This window comes from Chelonia mydas, chromosome 6 (assembly GCF_015237465.2).
Source record: "Chelonia mydas isolate rCheMyd1 chromosome 6, rCheMyd1.pri.v2, whole genome shotgun sequence".
NCBI classification, from domain to species: Eukaryota; Metazoa; Chordata; order Testudines; family Cheloniidae; genus Chelonia; species Chelonia mydas.
In genome coordinates, this window is record NC_051246.2 from 107,068,751 (window position 1) to 107,081,785 (window position 13,035).

The following is a 13,035-nucleotide window of genomic DNA, read 5'->3' on the forward strand; positions in this document are numbered from 1 at the left end:
CCAAAAACTGCCCACTTTGCGACAGTCTCCCCAGGTTTTAGAAGTGTATTTATAATTCATTGTTTATAATTAGTCAAAAGATACTAAGTTTAAAATCATTAGGAACCAAATCCTAAAGATGAAATTGAAAGCCTTTCCACTAGAGCAGTGTTTCCCAAACTTGGGACGCCGCTTGTTCAGGGAAAGCCCCTGGCGGGCCGGGCCGGTTTGCCCCAGGGACGCGGCAGGTAAACAAACCGGCCCGGCCCGCCAGGGGCTTTCCCTGAAGAAGCGGCGTCCCAAGTTTGGGAAACACTGCTGTATAAGAGTGACGCTCACAACACTGACATATCCCCTTCTACCTTTAATCCCTACCAACGAAAAAGATAAATTAATAAAATCTTTATATACCTACAGAGAGAGAGAGAGAAAGGGAGAGAAAGTAACATCCCCAAAGCAGAGTTTACGCAAAAAGGGAAACATGCCAGAGACTCCATGATGATCCCTCATGACCTTGCTATTGCTATTGATTCTATGTAGAAGGCACTCAGATGGTGGTGGCTGGCAACATAAAATGCTAACTCATAAAATGCTAACTCATAAAATCAAACCCAACTTTTTGTAAATAAATAAAAATAAAACTTGTTCCTGTGTTTTATTCATTCAAATATATAATATTTAATGTCTAAAACCCCGTTCCAGTGCATGGAGTCTTAATGAGACCTAGCAACATTGGGAGTGCTGAGAGCACTCGCCCTTCAGCCTCATGCCTCCAAACGCTCTCGAGGCATGCATATATTTCATTATGACCGCACACCCTGTCATGTGTTATTCCTTACTTATTGACAATTTGTCACTGTCACCCTTGACATGTCACTCCACCGCAGAAGAATTGGACTTCAGTGTGAAATGTGACAGTCAGATGAGAGAATTTTGTAATCTGAACTGAAATACTGGACTGAGAGGGACTAATTTCATTCGAACACAAATCTAATGTAACATAAAGGGGAGAGATGTTTGCATTTAAAGAGGGTTTTTTAAAAGATTCTTCCCCCATCTAGTATTTATTCTTCAGCATAACGCTTTTATTTTTTGAAGGATGGAGCCTTGCATTTTAATACCATGCATTTTCAATTAAGTGCACTAAGATCCATGGATATAACTATTACTTAAACTGTAAGTAATGGTTACATGTAAAAATTAGGAAACATATTGTGCTTTAGATAAATTACATTCAAATTACTTCTTATTATAAATGGGATAGAAAATGGATTTTTAGCTCTAGCTGGCCAAAGAGGCAACATTTGTATCTACTTCATTTGTTTAAATATATTTCAAGCCAGATTGAAATCCATATTGCCTGACGTTAATTGAGTACTTGAAGCATCAGTATACTCAAGTTTCATAAACCACTGATGAGCAAGTTTTTACAGGCTCGATTTAAAAATATACCATCCCTTTTATATGAAAATCATATTCTGTTTATGGAATAATTCTTAAAACGCATTAAATGGTATAAAGCTTAATAATGAAATTAATGTAAATATAACATTTGTACTGTTGAGCTGACGTCTTGTTTGCTTAGAAAATTATATTTTCCCCACTTGATTTGTTTTCTAAAAAGATCTTTCTACACCATATTCTAAGCAAAAATTTTTTACTTCTCAATAGAGAGAACTAGTATCAGGAAATAATCAGCTATAATATTGAAGTTTTCCCATACAGTCTGTCTGCGTACTTCAGTCTGGATGTGATATTCCAGTCCTGGGCCCATCTTGAGCAGAGACTATCAATCATACCAAATTAGCTAGTAGTTTACTAGCTTTGTGGCACTGACAAATAATTATCCAGTCGTTTCACTAGTGATCTATAGAAAGCCAGGTCTGAACCTAAGTTCAGAGGTGAAAGGCCAGGACATTAACCCATCTTTTCATAACCGGATAATTCTTCTGACAAAAACAGAGAATTGAAAATCATTAATTGGACTAGAAAGCACTACATTAAAGTTAACATTCTGGCCTTAGTAACACTTGAAAGCAAAGAATTTGAAGGCCATGATTTTTGCCCCAAGCCTCATTAAATTTTCTAGCATAAAATAAATAAATAAATTTTAAAAAACAAACTAATCTCTCAGTCAAACAGCTTTTACTGGCTGAACTGAGCTGAATGTCCCATGGCTTTCTGCACATCATGTTCTATCTGAGGAGACTGACTATAGTTAGGCTAAAGCATTATGAAGTATCATCTGCACTGTGTCATTGGTTTATTGGACCAATAAAAGGTATTACCTCACCCACCTTGTCTCTCTAATAACCTGGGACCAACACAGCTACAACACCACTACATACAAGTTCTCCTATATGGCTTTTAACAGTACTAACATAACTGTCCGGATGTCATACAATGAACATCAGATAATTTGTACACTTGATTTTTTTTCTAGATTCTCCATGCTGTAATTTCTGAGGAGGGGAATGGTGGCTTTGCACTGTACAAGCCTTTTGCTGTTTTCTTATTGTATTTACTGAATTTTATTTAAAATCTGTAATGATAAAATTATGTTTAATAATAAAAGCCCTTCTCTGAGGGAAAGCAGCATATGTCGAATACCCAAGCCCTCTGAGAGGAAATCTGCATGATTGGATTCTTTGATGCCGAATTGTACCATTATTCTTTGATGCCTCATTAGCAGCTCCACTGGGGGTTCAAGAGTCAGGAGGAGCAACTTTTTCTGTTTATTGTTTGACTACAGGCATTCCTATTTATTGTTTGTATTACTGTAGCTCCCAGACAAAGGACGAGTCCAGTGTTTGAGTGCTAGCCTAGGGCTTGGAAGAGCTACGTTCAAGTCCCTGCTTTGTCACAGACTTCCCATGTGACCTTGGGTAAGTCACTTAGCCTGCCTGTCCATTCTCATGGGAGTGTTGTCAGGATAAATACATGAAAGACTGAGATGCTCAGATAATATAGTGAGGGGGGGCCCTGTAAATACCTTAGATGGAGGCCCCCAACCAAGATCAGCATTCAGCAGTTTAGTAAGAGAAGCTCACAATATAAACAAGACAGACAAAGGCAGTATTATCAAAGGTTAACATAACAGAGGGAGTAAGTGTGTAGGGTATCTCTCATTGCTAAAAACAAGAAAGCTCCTCTCCCCCATTGGGATAGCAGTGCTCCCACACAGCTTTCCCTCTTCAGTCAGTGTTTCAACCTATGCTAACAACTGAGTATTACTCCCATTTCATAGATAGGGAACCTAGGCACAGAGCACGTCTAGATTAAAGCACCCATGGGCCCTAGGAAACCCCTCCATGGCTCTTCCCCCCCCATGAGTTGGAATTTTCCAGCCACCTGCATGAGCCATTTTTTGGGTTGGTGGAGGAGCCACTACCACTTCTCATTGGTGAAGCTGTGCATTCCCCTCCCAGCCCCAGAACTACTTGTTTTCAGGCAGGCTGCACTTTGCACAGGGTCCCTGCTGACACCTCCCAGCAAAGCTGTAACCGGAGTGGTGACGTTGAGCCCCTGAGCGCTTTACTGGCATGCTGGCATCTCAGAGCCGTGGATTTCAGAGTTAACCCGTTCAGATGAATGGGGACAGTCACAGCTGAGAACTATTGTTTCAGGCTGTCTGCAGACTCAGGACGGCACCCTGCATCAAGTTATACTTGGGATGTGTTTTCAAGCTTTTTCTTCACCATGGTGGGATGTAAAAACAGATATACACCCCACACATAGATTCTGAAGTCACCATATGTCTCCAGGAGCAGAGCCCTGTGCACAATAGTACCACATACTGCCAATTCCTTAAACTTGCCCTGGCAAAGAGAGATTGAGTGACTTGCCCAAAATCGCACAGGAAGCTTGTGGAATTGACCTGAGATCTCCTGAGTCCTAGGCTAGTGCCTCAGCCAGAATGCCATTCTTCCCCTCTCCTTAATGTAGGACAGGTAGAGCTAATCAAACATTTTTTGCCTAAAAATCTCTCTAACCAAATCAAAAATTTGGTTTAATTTTTTGACTAAAGTATTCTACACGAAACACATGTTCATTTTCTCTAAAATGTTTAATGGGAACTAATTTGGATTTTTCAAGCGGTTCTAACAATGGGTGAAATGCCAATTTCTCTGTGCAGTGGGACCTGCTAGGGTGATCTTAGAGGCACAGCTGCAGAGGCTGTGTCTCTTCCCTGGCTCTAGGATCACTGTGATATGTGATCAGTGATAGCGCTGAATTTGCTGGTCCCCCATGTACTTAGCTTTCATATGGGACTTTTCAAACGTTTCCTGAGGAAGGGAGTTCTCATTATCATTTTACAAATGGGGAAGTTGAGGCACAGAGCAGTAATGGGGCTACCCCAACATCACACACCATTGCAGTGGCAGGGCTGGGATTAGAAGGCATTGAGGAAACTGACTTATCCTAGTCCATGGGATCTTGAATCTGATCCCAATCAACATTTTTCAGCACTCTGTCCTGCGGGGAAAATCCATATGCAGTGCTCTCCAAAGCCAGTAAATCACTGCATGACATCTCCTTTACAGGCAATTCTGGCTGCAAGGGAGGGCTTTCTACTTCTGCGCTCCCCTGCACGTGTGGTCCATGTTCCATCCATAGACTAGTCCCATATGTGGAGTTAGGTCTGTGTATGTGTGCTGCTGTGACAGGGGGCCATATTTCAATCAGCAAATGCAGACCTCACTTCTTTGTTCTTCGCTTTCTTCAGTACAGTTGGAACATGAGCCTATCTGGCAAAAACTGACTCTGTGACACACACGTGTGTGTGTGTTGGGCGGGGGGAGGGTTTAAATAATTGGTCTATAGGGATAGTCCAATATGAGGTGGATGATCTCATTCGAAAACAAACTCACCCTAATCATAGTCCCCCAATATTGAGTGGGAGACCCCCTTGCACAGTGGTAATGCTGCAAGGTGAGAATGGACAGTGAACTAGACATGAAGCTGCAATGCAAGAGGGCAGCAAATTTTGGTCTTTGTGTACAGAGGGATCATATCACAGAGCTGGGAACTAGTAATACTTATATATATGAGCCTGATATGGACACATCTCTGGTTCTGGGCACAGCATTGCACCAAAGATATTGAGAAATTAGTGAAAATTCAAAAAAGAAGAAAAGTAACTGGGAAGCTGGAGGAATTTGATTTCTGAGGAGAGATGAAAAGAGCCAAATATACTTTGATTGAATGACTTAAAGGGCTGACCAAATGTGGTTTTAAAATAGTTTCGAGGGGAGAATCTGTATGAATGTAGCAGGCCGAAAATGCTCCTTTGGGGCTTTACCACCATCCCTTTTGGAAATCCCCTGGGGTGGCACAAATGTGTTGTGCAAGCTTCAGAAATTCCTTTCTTGAACATGAAAACATGTCAGTGCCATCTCTCCGCACTGCAGCTGAGATAAGAGAATTTATCATCTGCTTATCTCGCAGCCACCCTACAGACTCATGGGAAGAGCTGTACTCTGTTACTATTGCAATGGCTCAAACTTCATAAGAACTCGTGTATTCTCTTTAAAATTGCCAATAATATGAACTCCGTGATACAATCAAGGTCAATTTCAGTATCCTAATGCCTTGAAACTGATACTTGTGGGTATAGAAATCTGTTAGCCTGGTCACAGCAGTGCATAAAGTCAACTATTAGTATTACATGCAAGCTGGTCTTTGCATATGGACATATTTGCATTAGGGGACAATTAAATCATATCAGTTTAGACCAGGGACCTTCCTAAGGAGATAGCCTTTAAAGCTATCATGCCACTATGTTTTTTAAACATCAGGTTAATTGAGGACTGCTGTATATTTAATAGGGGGAGCCTCTGGGACAAGACTACAAGGACTCTTTGTTGTTCAGCAGTCCATTAGGCAGTAACTGCAGTGCTGAAATGGTCATATAAATCCCAGGAGATGCAATCGTTAATGGGACACTAAGCTCCAATTAAGGACATGGCCCAAAAGACCAAGGTGAAAAACATGGTCCTTAGCACCTATCCCAGGGGATCTTTCTAATCCAGTTGCTTGATTTCAGCTTCAGAAACACACCTGCAAACAACAAAATATTTACTCTGGAAAATCCTATTCCTTGTTGTCCAAAATGTAAATAGGAAAACAAATCACACCCAAGCTATTGAGGGGGTAAAAAACAACTTGTTCTCCTTTTAAATTAATTTTATCCTCTTCCAAAAACACCAACAAAAAACCTCCTGAGTGCCTTAGCGGCATTTCCCAGTTCCTTTCCACATATTTAAGAGTGAGGATTTCATATGCACATGTTGTCCGCTCCCTCCAAACCTGAGATTAAGGTTGTATAATGCTAAACTATGCAGTGGAGAACTGCCATCATCCCACCTTTATGTTCTCAGGATGCAAAAGCCTTTTTACTATGAATCCCTTAATGTTATGACCCTATTCTTTCTATTCAGAGTTTCATGACTCAAAGGTTTACCCAAGGCTGTTTAATACACTGAACTATTGTGATATTTGTTTTCTAAATCATCTAGCAGCTAAATAAATTATTTTTGGTTGTATAATGGCAAAAGTTCTGCTGTTCTCCATCAAGCTAAAATTACATAGACAACCCTGGAAGTTCTAGGAGCTTAACATCTCAGAAAACTGGGTGTTAAATGTCTCAAGCTGGGCACCCAAACTTTGTGGAGACTTTTGGAAATTCTAGCTTTTAACTTTGAAGAGACTGGGATTCTAGGAGATAAATTGGCAAATGATTTGCTACAGCATTTAAGTATACTCTATTCTCCTTCTTTGCTTGTGATATAATACTTTCTATCATGCTCTCAGATATAACTTCACTGTCTCCCAACTACATAACCCTCAGGGCGGACAGTGAATTCCAGTGTGTCATATTAATATTATGTTTAGTGAGGAGGCACCAGAAAAAGAAAATTAATTTCACTCATTGACAAGTTTGTCAATTTACTGATATTGACTTTTTGATGCCTATAGTGCACATGACAAAGTTCATATGCCATAAAATACACCATTATTATTAGTTCAATATATATATTGGCTCTAAAAGAGGGCTGTTTAATTTTTGAATAAAATGACATTCCTTAAGTGTATAAAAAAGCAAAATTATGTAAGTGGCTTTCATTGTTACTTTTAAAACAGTATCATTTTACTTGTCTTTAGTAGTGGTTTTCAACCAGTGAGTTATTCCTAAGCAGTAGAAGCTAGCGGGATGTTGGATCAATCTGAAAATGCAATTTCTTGTCTTGACAAAGTTAAATGGAAGAAAAGCTGGCTAAGCCACCCTTAACAAACTTGGCCTTGATCTTGCAATTGGATACATGTAGATGGACCCTTGTGTGAAGCTAGGACTCTGGCCCTGGGTCCACTGGCATGGATCTGATTGCAGGATCAGGGCCCTTGAATAAAAATTTTTGCTCATAGCTAGTGTTAAACTCTCTGCAATCTTCATCTTTAATGCTGTGGTATTAAATAAACAAGCAGGCCACTGTTTAAAAAACACAGACTAATTCACACAGTGCCGACTCAAAATAGTGTTAGAGATGGGCCTAGAAATCTGTGTTGTGTTTTGTTTTCAGGTTTTGCTGTGCCCTGCTTTATCAAAAATGCTGAAGTTTGTGGTTCGGCTAAAAGGTTCTGATTTTGGTCTTTCTTTACATAGCACACAGTGCAATAAAAGTCCACATTTGGATTCATTCCTTGAGTTTCTTGCTTTTTAAATGCAATACTCTCATATTCCCACCTGAGGTCATTAGCCACAAGGTAGGTTTAAAAAAAACAAACAAAGCATTTACCTCCATCCTTCAATTGTGCAAAAAATCTCATCAAATCCTCATTACTGTTTAGGCTAATTATTTTGATATCTAGCATGTTACCTTGTTAAATAATTCTCAGTTCTACAGAATGTAATGTTGACTTGTTTACAGCTTGCAGATAAAGCCCTTATACTGAGGGCAGCCTGTGATGCTTGGTAAGGAAAGCATATCTTTCTGATGAGGTTTAATCACTGTGAACTTTAACGTACAACACAGATATCAGCAGCTGAATTATTTTTTTTGGAACCCTATTGTTTTAAAGTCAGTAATATGCACAGCCACATCTCGGACAGACGTAATATATAGAAGAAGAGTCCATTAAAGAAGTGGATTCTAAATATCAAAGACTAAACAAGAAGTTTTTTCCAACATGAAATATTTGACTGAATTGATAAACATAGGCAGATACAATTAGGTGCTAATTAGAGCTGTTCACAAAACAGAATTTTTATCCTGGAGTAAAAGTGGGAGAGCGTCTCCCGCCGACAAAGTGCTGTCTACACCGGTGCTTTTTGTCAGTATAATTTTTGTCGGTCGGGGTGTGTTTTTCACACCCCTGACCAACAAAAGTTTCATGGACAAAAGTGCAGTGTAGACATAGCCTTAGTTTTTCCATTTTACTTATGGAGAAACTGAAATAGAGAGGTGAAGTGAATTGTGTAGAGAGTGTCAGCACTAGGATCAGAACTGGAGTTTCTGCTCTTCATATGGGTGTCTACTAATCTGTCCTTAAACATTGTATGACAACCTTTTAGAGTGACAAAAGACTATATTTTGTGGTCCTTTTCTGCACTAACAACAAAATAAAATGAAAAGACTGAAATGTGGTGAAATTCTATGTTACCCCAGCCATAAATAAAAGTAGACTTTGGCCATAATGTCTAGATGATGCTTTAAAAATGTTAATTTTATTATCAAGATCTGTGCTCCATTGTGCTAAGTACTGTATTAACACAAGGGCATAGTCCTCATCCTGGACAGCTTTTCAGTCTCAGACCTCAATATACTGCAAGTGGCTCCTCAGAGATGGATCCATGTGCAGCCCCAATGAAGTTTGCACCAAGTAGCTTGCAGGATCGGGGCCTAAGGTGACTGACATAAGAAAGGGGAAGGGATGGAAAGGGATGCAATCAGATATAGACCACATATATATGTGCAATTGTTTGATAGTAATTATAAATATTGAAAGTTAGTGCTAGCTACCCCATTTGCCTTCCAGCTATTATTACATATTGCCATAAAATAAAGAAAAATCTGGTCATCTAGCCCACTCTGACGCAATGGCATTGTGCAGTTATCAGGGAATGAAGGACTTCCTAAAAGCACATGTTCAATACATGGTGCTTTGTCAGAGGGTTTTTGTACTGTAGCAAGGATTTTTTTTTTAAAAGGAGCATTAAATTAATTTTGTGCCAGTGCATATTATATATGGACAAGGGATTAGATGAAATGATTAGAATAATAGCCTAAGAAAAGATCACATCTCCCTACTGTGCTAATGTATTTGACTACATATAGCAACCCTTTTAGGCCACTGTTCACAGTGAATTGTAACAACTTCCTGCAAAGATCTAAGTTCTGCATCTTTTGAATGGCAAATTATTAGAACTAGGTCAGGTCTAAGAAGAAATAACCATTTGAAAGCCACTTTTGGTAGTTCACATTAATAAAGCTCTGCAAGTAATATATATATTCCCTGGTTCTAATTACAAACCCACAACAAAGGCATAACACATCCTATTCCATTGCCTAATATTACAGGTAAACTAGCTCCTGGCCTTAGGAAGTCTCCCAGGGATTTTCTCAAAGGCTCTTCATTAATTCTACACTTTGAACTGAGCAAAGGAAAGTACAAAATCCCGAACTAAACCAGAACATTTCACAACGTTTACATAGCAATTTTCACATGTAAACCTCAAAGAATTTTGCAAAGGAGGGTGGTAAGTATCATCGTGACAAGATAGGGCAACTGAGACAGAGATTAAGTGCCTGATTCAGCTCCCATTACAGTCCCACAGGAGTCTGTCTGTCCGTTGACTTCAATGGGAGTGGGATCAGGCAGTACAGGACTTGCCCCAGATTATAAAGCTGGCTAATGGCAGAGTCAGGACTAGCATGCAGGTCTCCTGGCTCAAAGGCCTGTTCCCTGACCACTGGACCACACTGGCTTCCTGGTATCTTTCACTTTTTAATTACCTTTCTATAGTACTGTTAATCCCTAAGGACCTGAAAGCAATGTGTAAACTATGGGACTAGTCCTGAGAGGCACCGTATATTGGCCTTGTTGGTTTTTAAAGCTCCTAAACATTTTAGGCTATGGCTACATTTTGACATCACCACCTTTTCCTTCTCCTACTGGGTATTGGTCCTTGGATGCCTCTAGCATTTAGAGATTGGGTTGCAACCTTTACGCTGCTCTGTATTACATTTTAGTTCAGAAGTGCTTTTGCTGTCATGAGCATTGGGGAGCAGGCCTCATGCTTAACATCCATCTCAGCTCACCAAGGGATTTTTATTTCAGGGTTTATTATAGTGATCTCATTTATTACTTTTTCCGCTTCCCTCCCCCACCAAATACTTTCCCTTCTGTTTCTCCCGGATTGCCTTTATATGGATAAGTGTGGAGTGAGTTGTCACCCACTCTGCCTGAGCTGTACAATCTGAGTGCCTTGGTTGGGGCGTGCTTGATTAGGAAAAACTACAATTTTCAAAGGAGCCTGAGAAAATGAGAGGCTCAACTCTCATTGCATTTCAATGGGCTCTGCGTGCCTAACTCCCTTAGACACCTTTGAAAATCCAAGCCAACATTATTATTAGTGCCTTCAGAAGGTCAGTCTGTGTTCTATGCAATTCATACTATTTGAAAGGCTGCCTACCATATTTTGGCTCCCAGCTACAAGAGTGTCTGCTGTAACTCATTGTCCTTTGTAAAATGCCAGTGCTGTTGGAAACTTGCAGTAGCTTCCTTGTTAGAGCTATGATGAAACACAGTGTAAATGCACTGAATTCTTTGCGGGTTATGTGGAATTCTATGAATAACCGATCCAACTAACCTTTTTATAAGATTGCCTATCTCTCTGGTATCTGATCAGTGGCAAAAGACTGAGCTGCGTATCTAAATAGTCAAATGTTTTTGTTTTAGACAAGGAGGGAATAGTCTTCTACTATACATGAATGGAGAGAGCAGCTGTAGCAGCAAAATGGGTAGGAAATACTTGTATATTCACTTAGACTCTCCAGCCAAACGGAGGAGTCAAACTGTATTGAGGTACAGTAAATATACATACACCAAAAAAAAGATTTTTGTTTCAAAATAATCTTCATTACATGAGGATTATCATAATTGTCGTTTCAATTATGACTTATTCTAGTCTTTTAAAGGGGGTATAATAGCATTCACTGTCTGCGACTGAATTACTGTCATTATGTTAAAGTTGCACTTTATCACTTAGCTTTCCTCCTTCATAAATGCTCCTAGATGCACGCCATTTTTTTCGCCATTACAAAATTTTAAAACCTAACGTGACAAAGTTTTGTATCCAGACTCCTTGTCACTAAAACTGTTCAGAGCAAAGGACTACAGAAGACAATCTACCATTGCTAATCCTGCTCTTTAGCAAAAGCAAGAGAAGATATTACGCGATTGCAAATCCCTATATTCCAATGGAGGAGCGCACATTGTGGCCACCAAAAAGGTAATTTTGGATAATTTTGAAAAGATGTGAGCTATTATGTGATTGTTAGTAATTACAACAAGGTTTAAAAGAGGCAGAGATTGTAGTTACCAAACAATGCAAAATCATTTCAGGTAGAAATAGTTCTCCACACAACAGCACAAATGAGGGAAGTGGTCGTTCCAAACTAATGATGTGGGTAAAAATCTGGAACTCTTCTTGATAAAAATCAATGAGTGTTTGGATAACATTTGGATAACATTTTGTTCTATATTTTAAAGCATGTTATAAGCATTAGTTAATTAGACACTCAATACCTCTGGGAGGTCAATAGATGTTGGGTCCATTTTACTAATTGGAAAGTATAGGCACAGAGGGATCAATTCTGATACCTTTACACAGTATAGCACCTTACTCCAGAAGTCCCACTGACATCAGTGCGACTACACCTGGAGTAAGGTGCTATAAAACATGAATAAGGATATCAGAATCTGGCGCAGAGATATTGAGACCAATATTTTCAAAAGGGGCTAAAGTTTTCGGGCTCACAATTAGAGAATTTAAAGAGGTCTGGTTTTCAGAGGATGGGTCCTCAGTACTTTCTGAAAGGCAGGCCCCATTAAGGTATCTAGTGCTGGGCACCTAAAATACTGAGGCACTTAAAACCACTTTTGAAAATCTCATCCGAAGTGACTTGTCCAAAGGCAAAGCAGGGAATGGAACCTCTGAGTGCTGATTCTTAGTCTACTGCTCTAATCTTGACAGGATTATAGAGCCATTTTTTCAAAAGCTATTCCCTAGTGATTTTGAATATCTCAGTTTTTGAGTGTCCAACTTTGAGATAAGTTAAAACGCCAGATTTTGAGGCCGTAATGAGCACCTACCTCTGAAAATGAGGCACCATAGGGTGCTTCAGCAACAAAAATGGCTATTCACTTCTGAAAATCAAAGCCTAGATTATCCCACTCCATTCAGAGGTATTTTTATTCTTGTTTATTTCCTCCTCCTCCTCCTAAATCTCAATTACCACCACCAAGTTTTTTAAGCCTGAAAGATTAGTAAGAGGCCGCCTCATGCCAGCACCACTGCACTTTGGCCAGGCAACCAGCAGCAACTCGGATTGTGTGTGTGTTGACTTCTTCCCTTGTTTGCACATAGAGAAGTCCTTAAGAAACCTAAGGATGGGCTCAGATCTAGTTTAATCACTGATTCATGGACTGATGAGTAGATTCTGGGCTAGACAGATTTATTGCACAAAGATTTTGGAGATTCCCCTATTTCATTAATTTTTTTAATCAAAGGACCTAAATTAGAATATTACAAGAATTAATGGGCGCTTTGAAATATTCATCTCATAAAAAGAGTTTGTGGCATAATATGAAATGTTTCTCCAGTGATCTTTTTTTTTTTTTAATGCTTCATAATGGGACCGTAAAAATGCCAACAGCCAAAATCAATAGTTTCCCCTTATAGAAGGCTCTCAGAAAAAGACTACAGTGGGTGTTGGGCTCACAGGTAGTCAGTTCTGTCTGAATGCAAATGAATGAAATAGAGAAATGATGTCA

General features: G+C 39.5%; 1 long non-coding RNA gene across 1 annotated transcript in view; it reads left to right on the top strand.

Moving 5' to 3' along the window:
• Positions 1-290: 290 nt before the first annotated feature.
• LOC122466165 overlaps positions 291-13,035 on the top strand; it is a 32,832-nt gene continuing 20,087 nt past the window's right edge. Inside the window, exon 1 of the long non-coding RNA XR_006291477.1 lies at positions 291-2,864. This is a non-coding gene — a long non-coding RNA (uncharacterized LOC122466165). The remainder of the gene's footprint in view (positions 2,865-13,035) is intronic.